The 18,164-nt window shown below is 36.9% G+C and overlaps 1 protein-coding gene across 1 annotated transcript in view; it reads right to left on the reverse strand.

Annotated features, from left to right (window-relative positions):
* The window catches only part of DOCK3 (dedicator of cytokinesis 3), a 287,503-nt gene that overhangs the window by 135,847 nt on the left and 133,492 nt on the right, over positions 1–18,164 (reverse strand). The gene's annotated exons all lie outside the window — the stretch shown is intronic.

Genomic DNA, 18,164 nt, shown 5'->3' on the forward strand with positions numbered 1-18,164 from the left:
AAGAACTGAACAAGGAATTAGTGTGTGCATTTTGAAAAACTTGTTCAAAAGTTTACTGCCACTTCATTCACAAAGGATTTTCCTTCTATTTTAAGTTATGTCTTCTTCTCTGCTGTCTTGATAATCTTGATCTCTACTGTATAGAAAGTTTCCCTACCACCCTTATGGCAGCAAGCAAAGAAAAAACTAAAGAGCCTCTTGATGAAAAAAGTGAAAGAGGAGAGTGAAAGAGTTGGCTTAAAACTCAACATTCAAAAAATGAAGATCACAGCATCTGGTCCCATCACTTGATGACAAATAGATGGGGAAACAATGGAAACAGTGAAAGACTTTATTTTGGGGGGGCTCCAAAATCACTGAAGATGGTGACTGCAGCCATGAAATTAAAAGATGCTTGCTCCTTGGAAGAAAAGTTATGACAAACCTAGACAGCCTATTAAAAAACAGAGACATTACTTTGACAACAAAGGTCTGTGTAGTCAAAGCTATGATTTTCCAGTAGTCCATGTATGGATGTGAGAGTTGGACTATAAAGAAAGCTGAGTGCTGAAGAATTGATGCTTTTGAACTGTGGTGTTGGAGAAGACTCTTGAGAGTCCCATGGACTGCAAGGAGCTCAAACTAAAGGAAATCTAAAGTCAATCCTAAAGGAAATCAGTCCTGAATATTCATTGAAAGGACTGATGCTGAAGCTGAAGCTCTGATACTTTGACCACCTGATATGAAGAACTGACTCATTTGAAAAGACCCCGATGCTGGGAAAGGTTGAAGGTGGGAGGAGAAGGGGACGACAGAGGATGAGATGGTTGGATGGCATCACTGACTTGATGGACATGAGTTTGAGCAAGCTTTGGGAGTTGGTGATGGACAGGGAAGCCTGGCATGCTGCAGTCCATGGGGTCGCAAAGATTTGGACATGACTAAGTGACTGAACTGAACTGAACTGAACTGAAGAAATACTAATTAAAGTTAACCTCTGAGGCAACTCATTACTGTTTTGAATGATACCTGAAATTATACTCTTTAAGTGGATTTGGCTCCTAAGACACCATGAACATGTACTTTGGAATGTGAGGAAATAAAGAACCAGAACAGTTCCAGGAATCTTCCAATATTGGGTAGATTTTAAAATTTCATTTATCTACTGACTTTTTAGCTGTATCTCTTTGCATTATTTTCTAAATTCTTAACTTTTCACCATCAATTTCAAATGAGTATTTTTCCATTTTACAAAAAATGTAGAAAGCTTACGAATGTAGAGGTTACATTACCACTCCTTCCATCCTTTCCGCTATAGTTGTCATAAGTACATACATTAGAATCCCTGCTTGGGGCTGGTGCACTGGGACGACCCAGAGGGATGGAATGGGAAGGGAGGAGGGAGGAGGGTTCAGGATGGGGAACACATGTATACCTGTAGCGGATTCATTTTGATATTTGGCAAATCTAATACAGTTATGTAAAGTTTAAAAATAAAATAAAATTAAAAAAAAAAAAAAAAAAGAATCCCTCAAGAAAATGTTATTTTTATTTTATACAGTACTGTATTTTTTTAAATTAAGAGACAAATAGTCTTTTCTATTCATCTATATATTTATCATTTCCAATGCTCTTCATTCAGTTTTGAGCATCTGAGCTTCCCTGTGATTCTTTTTTTAGCCTGGAGAACTTCCATTAGCAAGTCTTCAAGTACAGTTCTCCTGGTGACAAGCTCTCTTAGTTTTCCCTCATCTGAAAATGTCTTTAAAATAAAGATATTTATCTTTATTTTGTCTTCATTATTCTTTCATTTGTCTTCATTCTTAAAAGATTTTTTTCACTAAATATAAAACTTTGTGTTTGTCTGTCCTTCAATACTTTAAAGATGTTTTTCTGTTACATTCTGGACTCTGTGATTTCTGACAAAAAGCTCACAATCACTTGAATTATTGTTCCCAGGCATGCAATTTGTCATTTTTTACTAGCTACTTTTAAGAATTTTAGTTAGACTATGATGTGTCATATCTATTCTGTTTAGAGGGCTAGCCTGTTAGGAGGTCACTCTACCATACCAGAAATGAAACCAGCATGGTTCTACCTCAAAAAAATAATCCAAATACAAGCCACCAACATCTCCCATCTGAATTACTGCAAAGGCCTCCTATTCTAGTTTCCTTATTTATCTTTATGTGACCAGGGGTGAGAAGCCTGGTTGTAATTTCATCCCTTGGCTCCACTTCATTAATTTGGAAGTCATTTTGAGATTCAAAGCATTTCCCTGGTAGCTCAGTTGGTAAAGAATCCACCTGCAATGCAGGAGACCCTGGTTCAATTCCTGGGTCGGGAAGATCTGGTGGAGAAGAGATAGGCTACCCACTCCAGTATTCTTGGGCTTCCCTGGAGGCTCAGCTGGTAAAGGATGAAAAGATGATAGAAAACAAGTCTCTCCCCTGGAAGATAGCCCCATGGTATGTTTACCAGATGAGAACAGTAAGGCCTATACTGAATACCTTTTTCTTTTTTTTTTTTTTCTTCATACTTTACTTTTTTATTCTAACATTTATCCCTCCAAATATACTATACAAACTACTTATTTATTGATTGACTCCCCCTACAAGAATGTAAGTTTCACAAGAGCAGGAATTTTTGTTGAGTTTTCTTCACTGGCATGTCTCTATAGAGCCTATACCAGTGGGAGCACATAATAGGTGAAAAATAAATCTTTGATTATAACAATCGACTATGACATCTACCTCTGATACCTCTTAATTTTCCACATTCTTTTCCAGGCAGAAGGTTTTTCCGAACTCATGTCAGTTCAGTTCAGTTCAGTCGCTCAGTCTGTCCGACTCTTTGAGACCCCATGGACTGCAGCATGCCAGGCCTCCCTGTCCATCACCAACTCCCAGAGCTTCCTCAAACTCATGTCCATCGAGTCGGTGATGCCATCCAGCCATCTCATCCTCTGTCGTCCCCTTCTCCTTCCACCTTCAATCTCTCCCAGCATCAGGGTGTTTTCAAATCAGTCAGTTCTTCACGTCAGGTGGCCAAAGTATTGGAATTTCAGCTTCAACATCAGTCCTTCCAATGAATATTCAGGATTGATGTCATGATGAATATTCACGAACTCATGTCAGAAGCATAGTTATTCTATTCTACTCTGCACTGTGTGTTATAGTCTAGATAGAGCAGAAGGGAAATTTCTTGTAAACAAAGAACTTTTTAAAGAAAATTGACCATTTCTTTTACTGTGTTTGTACAGATTCTGTAGTACACGGTTTTAACAATAACCCTGTGTACAAGACAGCAAAAGAGACACTGATGTATAGAACAGTCTTATGGACTCTGTGGAAGAGGGAGAGGGTGGGAAGATTTGGAAGAATGGCATTGAAACGTGTAATATCATGTATGAAACGAAAAAAAAATAAAAATAAAAACTGTAAAAAAAAAAAAATTTTTCTCCAGCCTGATACTTAGACTCAGAACATAATTAAGAGATGGCACACAGGAGAACAATTCCTGGCCTTTTTCTCAGATGAAAAAAATATACATTTAACCAAAGATCAAAGTATATATCTAAAATGAAAGTTTCACCAGGTGTATCTCTAAGTATATTTTCACTGTATTATTTCAGAGCAAGATGTGATGCCTTGGCCATGTATATAAAAGCATGTTGAGTTAGCCTGGCCACTGAAATGAAATACATTTAGCTTCAAACTGTATTTGTATTCATTCTGTCTATATTTTTGGTTTGGGGTTAGAAAAATGTATTCTTGTAAGAGAAAACTTACAAGATGATAGAGTATAGTGTTTCACTTAAATATTCAGATATTGGCCTCAGCATCCATAGGGCACAGGATCCTGGCTTTCTTTGTATGAGAGAGAAAGCTAATTTTTAGTTTCTCTAGATATTTGTAATTTCCAGGGAAGATATGCATATTGACAATGAGAGCACAGTAGGAAAACAAACTGAAATTGACTGTCACCAGAGCCAGGGTACTAGCTCCACTTATTCCTGCTGGGACTGACAGAAAATTCTTGAGGGAATGTTGGGTAGTGAGCTGGAGTCTATGTCCTAGACCCAGTTAAAACAGGTTAGACCATACCATGTGGCCTTGAGTGGACAGACTGATATGCAGGTCCTTCACTGGCTGCTGGAGCTCCTGCAGATAAGCTCTAGTTGTCCTGTAAGACATGACCTCTTTAGCAGAGAAAAGAAAAACTGCTTGATTTAATTAACAAAGTTCTCAGCCATCATTTCAAAAGAAAATTTCTCTCTCAGGTTACCTGCAATTTTCTCTCTTTTGGGTAGAAAACTTGCCTCTCAGGCAGAGCCCTCTATTTCAATTACAGAAGCAGCTGATTTTCAAGAAAAAGTACATTCTATGCAAGCGTGTTCTGAATGCTGAGCCAACTCCAGGAGAGTAAGAAATGAGCCTTTTTAGCTTGCTTTGCACAGCATCCATGAAAAGATGGTTAACAAGTGCTTTCGCATGATAATCAAGAGAGGTTAAGTTTCTGAGGGCAACGTTGTATTCCCAAGGCCTAGAAGAAAAACCTGGCACACTGAAGACGCCTTAGGGAAAGCCAGTTGAGTTATAAAATCAATCATTAGCACCCAAAGGCTTCAAAGCACTCTTCTAAACTTGCAGAGGCAAGAGAATGAGGCATATTAAGAGGCACACCAGTAGAGAAAGTTAAACAATAATACTCCCCCTGTGAATAAAGAAACTCACATAAAAGAAAAGATAACTGTATCCATAAAAAAATCAAATAAGGATCAAAACACAAATTCTATTCTAAAAGAATACTCTTTACACTATTTGGCGAGGTAATTATTAAGTAGATTAAGATAACAGTGAATCGTAACAAGTTTACAGAGAAATATTTTTTTCTTTTCTTTTTTAATAGAATAAAATTTTTTTAAACAAAGACAACGAGTTCCTTGTAAAAAGTGGGATCTATGATATTAGGGAAAGATATTAAGGATATTTAAAATCCTGGCCATTTACAGGCTTTGTCCTTTTCTTAAATCATTACCACTCAAAAGCAAGCAGATGTTTATTTTGGACTGCCAAGCCAGAAGGCTTGAAGAAGGGAGAAGTAGAAGTGAGAAATTTTTTTCATATTTTTTTCCTCATACAGAAAAATCAGTATTTCCTATAATTTTTATAACTATCTTTTCCTTAAGATTATTGCCAGCTACTTTAAAAAAGAATTACTACCAAAACATCAAGAATCTGTCAGTTCAAGGGCAATTTTGAAAAATTTTAGCCTTTTAAAAAATTTGTAATTATAATACATTATATGCATATAGACATACGTGGTTTTCCCCCACAAAGTCAAGTCATGCTATACTCACAATTGTAAATTTGCTGTTTTCACTGAACTCATTAACTTTCATATAAAGAACATGTTTATGTAGAAGTTTCCCTGATGGCTCAGGGGGTAAAGAATCCTCCTGTGATGTAGGAGACATAGGGGATACAGGTTCGACCCCTGGATTTGGGAAGATGCCCTGGAGGAGGGCATGGCAACTTGCCTAGAAATTCCATGGAGAGGGAGCCTGTCGGGCTACAGTCCAAAGGGTGGCACAGAGTCAGACACAACTGAGTGACTACACAGGCACGTATGCAGTCTCTGTTGTAGGCAGAACTCTACAAATGTCCCCTAAACTTCCCCTCTATAGAGGTTCTAACCTTTGGGATTATAAGTACGGTGACTTCTAATTCCATGATCAGCTTATCTTATACAACACAGCTGACCACAAAATAGGGAGATTTGTGGGTAAACCTGACCTAATCCCACGAGTCCTTTAAAGGCATGGCATCTTCTCCCACAGAAGAGGAAGTAAGAGATTTTCAGCACGGAAAAGACTCACTGCACTTTTGCTAACCTGAATATGGAGGGGTCTACAAAGCAAGAAAGGCTTGTGGCCTTTAGGGACTAATGGCAGTTCTCAGTCAATAGTTAGCAAGGAAACAAAACCTCAGTGCCATAACTGAAAGAAACTGAATCCTGCCAACAACAACCAAAGAACTTGGAAGCAAATTTTCCACTACAGCTTTTACATTACAACACAGACACTATTTCAGCCTTGTAATATAGTGAACAAAGAACCCAGTAATGCCTTCTAACCTACAGAACTATGAACTAAAAAACTGGGAAATTTTGAAGTCAATTAAATTTGTTGTAATTCATTATGCAACAACAGAAAAATAATTCAGTCCCTCTCTCACTTCTTTTCACCTCAATCTTTTCAAAGGTAACAGTATTATTTATCTAGTCATCTCTCTTCTTATGAACATTTTGCTATTACAAAAGTAAGATTTTTACACATATAAACACAAGTTTATTTGTATCAGATTGGTCACAGTATAGGTACACAATTTAAAAAATGTGTTCTATGATACTAAAAGCACGAGCAACAGAATAAAAAACAGATATAGTGGGCTTCATCAAAATTAAAAAGTACTGTGCATCAACATTATCAAGAAAGTGAAAAAGGCAACCTACAGGAAGGGAGAAATATTGGCAAACTGTAGCTCTGATAGGCTTCCCTGGTGGTTCAGATGCTGAAGCATCTGCCTGCAATGCAGGAGACTCAGATTCGATCTCTGGGTCAGGAAGATTCCCTGGAGAAGGGAATGGCTACTCACTCCAGAATTCGTGCTTGGAGAAGCCCATGGTAGAGGAGCCTGGTGGGCTACAGGCCATGGGGTCACAAAGAGACAGATACGACTATATCTCTGATAAGGTTTTAGTATCTAGGAAATATAAAGAACATTTACAACTCAACAAAAAGACAAATAATCCAATTAAAAATGGGCAAAAGACTTGACTACACATTTCTCCAAGGAAGACATACACATGGTTAACAAACACATGAAAAGATGCTCATATCACTAGTCATCATGAAAATGCGTATCAAACCACAATGGGGGAAGACCCCAGAAAACAGCAAGCACTGATGAGCATGTGCATAAACTGGACATCGCATACACTGTTGGCAGGAATGTATAATGGTTCAGCTGCTGTGGAAAACAGTTTGGCAGTTCCTCAAAAGTTAAACATGGAATTACTATACAATGTAGCAACTCCACTCCTAGATATACACCTAAAAGAACAGACAACAGGCCCTCAAGTATAGGCATACAACATGTTCCTAGCAGCACTATTCACTGTAGCCAAAAGGTAGAAACAGCATAATTATCTTCTGACGAATGGATGGAAAAAGATATTGTGGCATATCCATATAATGAAATATTACTCAGCCGTATAAAGAAATGATATACTGATGCATGTTACAACATGAACAAATCTTAAAAACACAATGATAAGTGAAACAATCCAATGCAAGAGGTCACAAATTATAGGATTCTATTTATATGAAATATCTAGAATAGCTAAATTCAGGGAGATGAAACAAAGACTTGTAGCTGTCAGGGGGTGGAAGCAGGGGTGGGGTGGGGAGGAGAATGAGGAACAACAGTTTATCAGGTTCATAGCTTCCTTTTGGGGTGATGATAATATTCTGGATCTAGACAGAGGTGGCGGTTGAGCAACCTTGTGAATGTAGTAAATGCCACTAAACTGTTTACTTTAAAATGGTACTTTTATGTTATATGAATCCTACCTCAATTAAAAAATGTGTTCCATATATTTTTTAGTATTTATCTTTTTTCTTGATTACTCTTGCTACTAGTATGTCTTTTTTATGAAAGGAGTTGCCAGTCCAGGTTCGATGCACGATACTGGATGCTTGGGGCTGGTGCACTGGGACGACCCAGAGGGATGGAATGGGGAGGGAGGAGGGAGGAGGGTTCAGGATGGGGAACACATGTATACCTGTGGCGGATTCATTTTGATATTTGGCAAAACTAATACAGTTATGTAAAGTTTAAAAATAAAATAAAATTAAAAAAAAAACAACAACAACAACAAAAAAATAAAGTTTGCTTTTTCAGAGAATCAGTCTTTATTTTATTGATCCTCTCTATTGTTCATTTCTTTTTTATTTCAATTTTTACTGGAGTACGGTTGATTTAGGATGCATTAATTTCTGCTGTATGTTTATTTCTTTATGTTCTATTATTATATTATTATATTTTTCTTCTACTTTATCTTTTCTTTTCCTAGCACCCTAAACTGAAAATATGACTTATTTATTTGTATTCATTTGGGGACTATGGATTCACCAAAGATCTGGTTTCTTGACAACTGAAGTGTAAACATGGAGGAGATGCTCAGTAAAACTGAGGGGCACAGCAGCACATGGAAGCAACCTAAACGTCTAACAACAGATGAATGGATAAAGAAGGTGTGATGTGTATACACACATACACACACATAATGGAATATTATTTGACCATAAAAAGAATAAAATAATGCCATTTGTAGACACATTGAAGGACCCAGAGTTATATAAGTCAGACAGAAAAAGATAAATATCATATGATATCACTTTTTGGTGGAATCTAAAAAAAAAAAAGGATACTTTTTTCACAAAATAGATATAGACTCACATACATAGAAAACAAACTTAAGGTTACCAAAGAGGCAAGGGAGGGGAGAGATAAATTAGGATTTGGAGTTAACATATACATACTACTATATATAAAATAGATTAAAACAAGGAATAAAAAAAACTATAATGGAGAAGAGTCTGCAAAAGAATATATATAACTGAGTCACTTTCCTATATACCTGAACACTGTAAATCTACCATACCTTCAATAAAAAAGTTGAGGAGCACATGAAGGCATCCATTTGCTGACAAACTCTCAGGGAATATTGGACAGTTTTTGGAAGCAGCTAAAGGAACAGCTATACCATGGTTCTGCCATAAGGTTGCTCTGTCAATGGCAGTCTTTGATAGTACTTAAGGTCACATCTGACACTAAGTTTGATTAGGGAATCTGAGGATTTATTCTGTGAATACCTTTATTTTTAAATTTAATCTCTGTGCAATAGAGTTTTCAAAAGTCAAATTGTTTTAAAGTGTTTTTGTTGTTGGCGGTGGTAAACCCTTCTTTAATCAAGATACCATAAACCATCAGTGGACTTCATGTCTTTTCCCAACTTACACTGTATTTGTTAAGAATACAGTACTGTGGCCCAAACTGGACACTGTAAATTTACCATTACCATTGAATGAAGTGGTGGAGATGAGGACAAGTTCTATTTAATAACCTTGGCTTCTTCATCCTCTGATAATTGCCAAAGAGTACATTGGTCCCAAAGAGGAATCTCATGGGGGTGAAGGAAATACACAGCCTTATATTTGTATCTTCCTCATCAGTGATGAAAAATTATCAGCCATAATCTCTTGGAGTATATCTTCTCTCTTTTTTTTTTTCTTTTCTCTTTGTCTGTGATTCTCTAATTAGATGTTTATTACCTTCTCTCATTGTATTCTCCATGTCCCTTAATATGTCCTTCATATTTTTCATCTCCTTTCAGCATTCTGGATGGTTATCCTCATTTATTCAACAAACACTTATTGAGCACTTACCATGTGGCAAGCACTGTTCTAGGCACTTGAGTACCTTACTGAACAAAAGACATCTCTCTGCTCAGGAAAGACAAACTGAGGAAACAGACAATAAGTAATAAACACAACAAATGACTAAATCATGTAGAATGCAGAAGGTGATAAATGTCATTTAAAAAAAAAAAACAGGAGAGTAAAGCAATGTCTTCTGCTTTTTTTTTAATTTCAAAAAAAGAATCTTATTTGCCTATAATGTGATAACTGATTAATTATCTTAGAAAATTCTGTTTCAGAGCATAAGTGAGTCAAATCCACATAATGTTCGTCATACTGGTTATACGATGACATAGAAAATACTACACATTTTAGTAAGTCTTGCATTTATATAAGGTGTAACACTTGCTAGGAAAATTCACCTCTCCCCACATTTCTCTTTTTCTAAATCACTTTTTTGAGGTATGATTGACAAATAAAAAGCTGTATATATTTAATATATACAAATGGATGAGTTTGGAGATAAATATATACCTGTGAACCCATCATCACAATGTAAACCATGAACATATTCTCCATAAGTTTATCATAAATATATCATCTCTGTAAGTTTCTTCCCATTCTATTTATTATTTTATATCTGTAGTGTGAGATAATACTTAACTACAGATATAAACTCTTAGCAAATTTTTAAGTGTGAAATACAGTATTGTTAACTGTATGTACCATGATGTATAGATCTCTAGAATTTATTCACCTTGTTTAACTGAAAATTTGTATCCCTTCACTAATACCTCTCATTTCCCTCTGTCTCCAGGCTCCAGAAACCACTATTTCACTCTCTCTTTCTTTGAATTTAACTATTTTAGAATCCTCATTAAGTGGTATCATGTAGTATTTGTCCTTCTATGTCTGGCTTATCTCATGAAGCACGATATCCTCCAAGTTCATCCATTTTGCTGCAAATGGCAGGATTCCTCTCTTTTTAAAGGGTAAACAATATTCCATTTTATGTAAATACTACATTTTACTTATCCATTCATTCACTGATAGACATTGAAGTTGCTTCCTTGTTTGGCTGATGTAAATATTGCTGCAATGAATACAGGAGTGTAGCTACCTCTCTGAGATGCTGATTGCAATTCCTTTGGATATACTCTCAAAAGTGGGATCGCTGGATCATATGAGAGATCTATTTTCTATTTTTTGAGGAATCATCATACTGTTTTACATAGTGACTGCATCAGTTTACATTATCAACAGTGTACAAGAGTTCTCTTTCTGTGTAGCCCAATGTTCATCGCAGCACTATTTATAATAGCCAGGACATGGAAGCAACCTAGATGTCCATCAGCAGATGAATGGATAAGAAAGCTATGGTACATATACACAATGGAGTATTACTCAGCCATTAAAAAGAATACATTTGAATCAGTTTTAATGAGGTGGATGAAACTGGAGCCCATTATACAGAGTGAAGTAAGCCAGAAAGAAAAACACCAATACAGTATACTAACGCATATATATGGAATTTAGAAAGATGGTAACAATAACCCTGTGTACGAGATAGCAAAAGAGACACTGATGTATAGAACAGTCTTATGGACTCTGTGGGAGAGGGAGAGGGTGGGAAGATTTGGGAGAATGGCATTGAAACATGTAAAATATCATGTATGAAACGAGTTGCCAGTCCAGGTTCAATGCATGATACTGGATGCTTGGGGCTGGTGCACTGGGATGACCCAGAGGGATGGAATGGGGAGGGAGGAAGGAGGAGGGTTCAGGATGGGGAACACATGTATACCTGTGGCGGATTCATTTTGATATTTGGCAAAACTAATACAATTATGTAAAGTTTAAAAATAAAATAAAATTTAAAAAAAAAAGAGTTCTCTTTCTTCGACATCCTCCCCAACTTTAATCTTTTAAAAAAATTAGATAAATTTGACACAGTACATTTTATAAACTTAAAGTATACAGTGTGTTACTTTGATACACATGTACTGTAATATTAATTTGATTGCCACTGAAGTATATTTATAATGTTACATATTTATAGTGCAGTATTACTGTCTTTCATTAATTATGTTTAATTCTCTATGGCTTACTTACTACTCAATACAAGTTCATACCTTTAAACACCATCAATCTTATCCCCGACCCCTGCTCCTCCATCTCCTGGTAACCATTATTTTACTCTTTGTTTTTTCACAGGTTTGACATTTTTAGATTCCACATATAAGTGATATAATACTTACTCTGTCTCATTTAACTTGCTTAGCATAATGTGCTCATTTCATCCATACTGTTGAAAATGCCATATTCTCCTTTCTTGTGGCTGAACAATATTCCATTGTGGATACAGAACACATCTTTTTATCCATTCACCTACTGATAGGCATTTGCATTGTTTCCATACCTTAACTGCTGTAAACAATGCAGTGATAACATGAGTATCCCAGGTGGCACTAGTGGAAAAGACTCTGCCTGCCAATGCAGAAGATGTAAGAGACACATAAGATCCCCTGGAGGAGGGCATGGCAACCCTTTTCCGTATTCTTGCCCTGGAGAATCCCATGGACAGAGAAGCCTGGCAGGCTACAGTCCATGGGATTGCAAAGAGTTGGATGTGATTGAGCACACACGAATGCACCACACTGTTTTAATTACTGTAGCTTTGTAATATGCTTTGAAACAAAGAAGTGTGATACCTTCAGTTTTGTTCAATTGTTTTTTCTCCTTCACTGGCACTTCTTCCCAATCTTAAAGAACTCTTACATTACCTGACAGCACACTGCATGTCAGGTGCATAAAGTGTTTTTCTTAATGACTGAAATATTCCCATGTTTTAGATAGCATTAGATAGCTTTCTTTCTGCACACAGGAGCTACTTCTATGAAAATTATTATCTTCATCTGTGACACCTTGCCTGCATCCAAGATGCCCCCACTACATGGCCTGTGGTTTGCATAGCTATCACTTCAAACTTAACATAGCCCAAACTGAACTCATCATTTCTTTCACTTGGCTGAATTCAACAATTATAGTACCACTCTATTTGTCTCCAAGGTAAAAAAAAAAACCATTGAGTTATATGTTTTAAAAAGAGAAAGAAAAGAGATAAGAGGAATAACTAAGTTTGTTGCTGCACTTAGTTGACTATTCACTCAACGAGTAAGTATTGAGTACCTACCAAATACCAATATTCTCCTAGGTTCAAGGGATCTGCTTGTGAATAAGATTAACAAATTACTGTTCTCATATAAAATAGATAAATAACAGTGACCTACTATATAGCACAGGAACTACACTCAATACCTTATAATAATCTATAATGAAAAAGAATTTGAAAAAGAATATAAGTGTGCATGTATGGATGTATAGATATATACATGTGTGTTTCACTGAATCACTTTGCTGTACACATGAAACAAACAATGTTGTAAATTAATTATACTTTAATTTAAAAAATAAAGAAAAATTAAAAAAAAAAAAACAACCCTCTGCTTTCATGGTGCTTACAACAGCCTAGAGACGAGACACAGACAATAAAAACAGTAAACAAACAAACAAAAAAGGTAAACAGATAAACTATTCAGTATACTAGATGGTAATACATGCTTGGGTAAAATATAAAGCAAGGAAGGGATTGAGAATATGCATGTGTATATGGGAGATGATGTTCATGATGGTTTCAGTTCTAGATAGGGTAGCTGGGAAAAGCCTGAAAGGGTGACATTTGAGTAAAAACTTGAAGAAAGTCAGGATGTAAGTACCATGAGGCTATCCAGAAAAGAGCAGGTGCAAAGAAAGGCCCTAAGGCAGGAACATGTGTTGTGTTTTAGGGCACAGCAAGAAGGTCATTGTAAAGTAGAGTGATCAAGGCGCGGAATAATAGGAAATGAAACTATGTGTAGAGTGATCAAGGGGGAATGATAGGAAATTAAATTATAGAGGTGATGAGTCTGGGTCCAGATCTTATACAGCAAGATGCTCTTTCTTCTCTAATCTTACTATTAGTCCCCTAATCCTGAGGCCTTATCAACTCGTATTGGCAACAGCTTCCAACTCATCTCATTCATTTTCCAGTTTAACCTCTACATTGCCTCTGGGATAATCCCAAACCACCACATTCAACATGGCAGTTACCCACTCAAGGAATCCCAATGGTTGTCTAATGCTTCAAGTCTAAATTAGTCTACAGGGTTTTCAGGGCTATCTTTGACCTATTTTATCTTAAATCTAGCATTTATTTCCTAATTATTTACTGAGCTCTTTCTTTCTTAAAGAAACTATGAACAAAGAAGGGTAAAGAAACAGATTCAAGACCTGGAGTTTACTTTCAACATCAACTTTTTCTTAGCTCTAATACCCTCTTCCAATTTCCTGTATATATGCATTCATATTTTTATTATTTTTAACTCAAGCTTTTGCTGCTTCTTATGTTTAAGTAACTTCTCTTCTTGAACTTACAATAAAATCCAAAATCTTTCTATGGCCATAAGGCCCTGCATCATCTGGTCCCTGATTATCTTTTCTTATGATGTCCTTTCCTTTTCTCACTCACTGTATACCAGTGATGACTGCCTCTCAGTTCTCTGAATGTACGAAGTTCTTCGCTGCATCTAAACCTTCTTCTGCCTAGATCACATTATCCACTCTTTTTTTCTTTACTCAAACATTAAGCCTTAGTTTGGATGCCATAAGAGCTTCCTTCCCCGCACTCCAATATACATGAGGTTTCACAGCACCATGCATGCTTTTCCTTTATAGCATTTATGACAATTTTTAAACTTTGTACTTATTCATGTGACCATGTGTTCAACAGTCTCTCTACTAGAAAGAGTTAGTCTCTCTACTAGTTCATAAGCTCCAGGAAGACAAGCAGATTTCTCTTGCCCATCCCAGTGTACCTAGCATCTAAAACAATACTCAGCAGATGCTTAATAAATATCAGTTGAACAAATGAGTTAATACCTTATCTGGATACTGGCTACTCTTTTTCAACTACTTTAATTTTCTCCAAGAATTCTTGAGGTATTCTCAGTCTCTCAAAGACCCATTTCTTCCCTGACTTCTTTTCCTTTTAAAAAAAATAGTTCTTCAAATGTTGAATTCAAAACCCTGGTGACAACTGACCTAGCTCACCATGAAAGAAAAAGCCATCTTTCCCAGTATATCTTTGAAAAGCTGGCTGTATTTCTTTCCCAAACCATACAATTTAATCATAAATATAAATCAGTCTAAAATATAATTAATTAGAAAAAATATATAAACCAACCAGGATTTGGATAGGACTTCTCATTTTTTTTCAGCTTGAGAAGTTCTATAAAAACTTCTTTCTCTCTTAATAGGTTCTATTTTTTTGTTTGTTTTCCCCTGGCTTCTTGTTGTGCTTAAAGTCTTACCACATGTCAATAAGACATCTGCCCATCTTACTTTTCCACTCAGCTTGTTTGGTACTTAAAATTGGGAATAACATGTTTTACATCTTTTAGGAATTCTGTAATGCCTTGTTCAGACCTGTTTAGCAGCAGGGACATTTCTTTTTCTTCATCTAAATCCTCAGCTGGTATTGCTGCTGCTGCTGCTGCTGCTGCTAAGTCGCTTCAGTCGTGTCCGACTCTGTGCGACCCCATAGATGGCAGCCCATCAGGCTCCCAGGGTCCACAAACAAGTAAGCCTCAGTAAATGCTTGCTAAACTGTTCAATTACATGAAAATTTCTTGGATTCACAGGAGATTTATTGGTACTTATTTGATAGATGGACTTATTCATTCATTCATTCAATAACTATTTAACACTCCAATATTCAAAGTTCTGTGCTTGGCACTAGGGAGAAAATCGAACAAAAGACATACAAGGAAGCTCCCATTCCAGTGGAGGAAATCTATATGCATGTGTATAATTACAACATAATATCTAGAAACGGGAGAAAGTTAGGTGCAGGATGACATCACGTGCACAAGGAAGCCCCACGACTGATTCTAGTCATAAATAGAATGAGGGAGGTTTCATAAAGTTGAGTTGTAAACAAAGAACAGGAGCTTACCAAGCCAACAAAGGTAGAGAGGTATGAAACAGCAAGGCATGTTTAGAAAAAGCCAAATAAGTCATCAGGAGACAAGGTGAGAGAAATAGGCAGAATGACATTATGCTGAGTCTTTTATGCCATGCCAAGTAACAAGGGTTTTTAAGGCTAAGTGGGAGCTGACATGAACAGTTTTTATTTTTAAAAAAGAAGTATGGCAGTGGTGTGGAGGATAACTTAAGAAAGGAAGACAGATTCAAGGAGTCTATGTTGGGGAGAAACGTGAAGGATCTGGGGTGACAGCAAGGATAAAGCGAGGGCAGTTATTTGATTGGCATTAGGAGACAGATGTTAAGAGGATACAGTGATTAATTGAGAAGGGACAGAGAGGAGATAGAGATGGAGGAGCCTAAGAGGCTCCCTAAGTTTCTGACATGGATCTCTGAGCAAATGCCTTTCGCTTGATTTAAGGAGAAAGTAGATATGTGAGGAAAAGAAAATGAATGCAGTTTAGGAATGATGATGGATGTCTGAAGGACACCCAAGAGCATATGTCTGGTAAGAAAAAAGAAATGAGGACGTGAAACTCAGGGGAGAGGTCTTAATTACAGATTTAGATTTCAAGGCTAAATATTTATGATTCTGGAATGATGAACTGGAATGAAAAATAGAGCTACCAAGGCCCTGCCAGCTGCTGCTTCTGACCTACAGCAGACTATCCAATACTCATCAGTCAACATGTATCAAAATGCATGATGTGGACTGGCAATCTATCATTCACTTTAGCCCCTCCAGATTTGCCTGTGAAATCAGCAATGAGACTCAGAGGAGAGGAATAACGGGTCTTTAGTTTAGCTAATATCTCCCGTACTCTTTGGCACAGAGGGGAGAGTGTTCTGGCACTACTGAACACTAGCACCATGCGACTGGAGACGAGACTCGAAATATCTGAGTGGAAAAACAGTCACTCAAGGAGTTATCTTGAGGAGAAAAAAACAAATCAATTGCTCTGTACCAATTCTTGGTACGTCTGATGTAATATATCTCCCTAATCTCTTGCAACTTCTGACAACTGCTCCGAGAAAAGTAACATGCAATCAATTTGACAACTAATCATAATGAAACCAGAATTATCTGATAATACCAGCTCAATGACCTAAAAATTTTAAGACCTTACACACTACACAAATCCTAATAGAAAGAAGAGTGTTTACTGATTAAACCTAGGTCTAAAATCTACTTAATAGTTCACTCTTAAAACTAAAAAAGTGTATATTTTCAACTAAGAATCTTACAGTTTTATTACATGAATCTCAAGGTGGTATAGTTCTCTAATATATAGGGATTTTAAATGACCTAATAATGTCCAGAAACTGTGAAACATTTTTAAATATTTCTTCTTTTAAAATGTTCTGTTGTTTCTTGAGACTATTATAAACAATAATTCCAAAGATAAAACAACTGCATGGATTGATGATTTTATGTGAATTACAAACCAGAGCAATGGGGTGTCTCGACTGGGTTTGAGTCTTCTCTGTACAGTAAATCCAATTAAAAAAAAAAGTACTAGGCACAGGCACTGTGCGTGGTGCTAGGGTCATGGAGAGAGAAGACATAGTCCCTGGCACTCAAAGATGACAAATACTGTGCTCTGGTTTTCAAACTGTCACCTCTGGACTTTCAGTGGTTTCACAGGGTACCCACTAGATAGGGGCATGGACATTGTCAAGATTCCTATTACTTTCCCTTTCAACAATTGAGTAGTTCTATTTTATCTGTTTCATTTATTGGACTTCCTTATAGAAATTAGCTTGAAGAAAGGATTCTTCCATACACAAATATAAATAATACAGTTTACAAACCTCTGGTGTAGTGGAAAAATAAGGGCAGTCAGAATCTACTGGGACACATGCTGGGAGCCACTGGTGACAAGGCTCCACATGCTCTCATCAGTGAGTGTATCATTTTACTCCCATGTCAAAGTGAAGCACAGGGCTTTGGAAGGAGGCAGGCAGGGCAGGATAGTCAAGATTAGAGGTACCATGGAACATACAAATTAACTGCTTTATCTGTACTCTGTTATAACTTCCATTTTAAACTTTCTCAAATGTATAGCATGCAATTGGAAAAGTAAAACAGATGTTTTCAAATTTTAAGTAAAACAGCAACAACCACCCATAAAGTAGTCTTATCACAGAAAGTTTCCAACCAATATAGAAGTATCCCAAGATTTATTTTCTCTCTGTTCTACCTAGAATATAACCACAAAGAAAAGCCAGGGCTTCCCACAAAGGTCTTCTGACCCCATCAGAGCCTTGCTGAACTGCAGAGGAAGAGAAGCCTAGTATCGCCTTGATTTCTCCCTACCTTTCAAGGGGAAAAGCACTGCCACAGTGGCTCATGCTTAAGGGCCTCACTGCTCTGTCAAGACACATGGTCTATTGCATGTCAGCCTCTTTATGTGGCTTCTCCTCCAACCCAAGGCAAAAAGGAATGATGGAGTCAGTATAACTTTTCCTTTTGTCCAGAAGATGTTCTTCCTCTTACAGGGCCAGGCTGAAAATGAGGGCTGGGACTACCCTCAGACAGAACAACGTTAGCCTATTTCCTTGGGAACCCTCTCTCACACAAGCAGCATAGAGTCCAAGGCTTCCTGCATTCAAGAGC

Source organism: Bubalus kerabau, chromosome 20 (assembly GCF_029407905.1).
Source record: "Bubalus kerabau isolate K-KA32 ecotype Philippines breed swamp buffalo chromosome 20, PCC_UOA_SB_1v2, whole genome shotgun sequence".
Taxonomy (NCBI): domain Eukaryota; kingdom Metazoa; phylum Chordata; class Mammalia; order Artiodactyla; family Bovidae; genus Bubalus; species Bubalus kerabau.